Below are 1,046 nucleotides of genomic sequence, written 5' to 3' on the forward strand. Positions count from 1 at the left end.
ACTACGAGCAGCAACACGAACCCATGTCACTGGAGAATCGCGAGACATCACAATGGTGGAGGTTTCTCTACTTGGAAGGAAATGCACTCATCGTAAAGCTTGCTGGATCCGGCTTACAACGAGGTCGTGCACTCTAGTGACAACAGCCCTTCCATCCGGCAGTCCATGTGTGCCGCCAGCGGTCCCAGCATGTTCCGGCACTGCGTGGACCAGGCTCCTCCTCAGTCCCCAACCGAATTGGCACACTCACACGACCCGGAAAAACAACGACGTCACCCCAAAGATAGGGCAACTGTTACTACATATCGATAGCCGCCGCTGCTGCCACTAGCGGACAGGCAACACTTGCAAAACAGAGTGGCGCCAGTCAACACGAGAAGAAGACAAGCACCCGCAACCATGCCAACTAAACGATACCATCTGACCTGCAACAGAGGGTGGAAACCTACAAACAGCACCAACGCGAGCGGAAGCACGGCTCAACAGTCTTATATCATTTGTTACATATGCGGTTTTCCGGTATGAAGCTCAAGTTTTTGCAAGATTACTGGGACGATTAAGTGATTTTTTAATAAAAGTTTGGAGAATATTTTGAACATTTACGGGAAGTATGCATGCGCCCTGGTATAGTGGGATTAACAGTTAAGCCAGATAAAGTGAAGATTGATTTTCCGAAAATGTGGTTGTTGGGACAATTTTTTCCGGCAGTAATGGGGGTTGATCTGGACGCTATTAGAGAATGTCGTCTCTAAGGATCGCGAAAAAGAGAGCGAAATTTATGGTCTTGGTAGACTTCTTTAGAAAGTTTGCATTGATGCCCAAGCCATGCACATGTGCAATGCACATAAAAGGATGTAATTTTGGGTGGGGAGAGTCACAACACGCGGTATTCGAAGGACTGAAGGAGGCTGTAGTCGAAGCACCCCTGTGGACCATACTGCAATTCGAAAGACAATATATTGCACAAAGATGCTTCTGTGATGGCGGTGCACCAACAAGAATACCCAGAGGGGAGACGTCCAGTCTCATGTGCAATGGAAGTATTG

Source organism: Schistocerca cancellata, chromosome 3 (assembly GCF_023864275.1).
Source record: "Schistocerca cancellata isolate TAMUIC-IGC-003103 chromosome 3, iqSchCanc2.1, whole genome shotgun sequence".
NCBI lineage: Eukaryota > Metazoa > Arthropoda > Insecta > Orthoptera > Acrididae > Schistocerca > Schistocerca cancellata.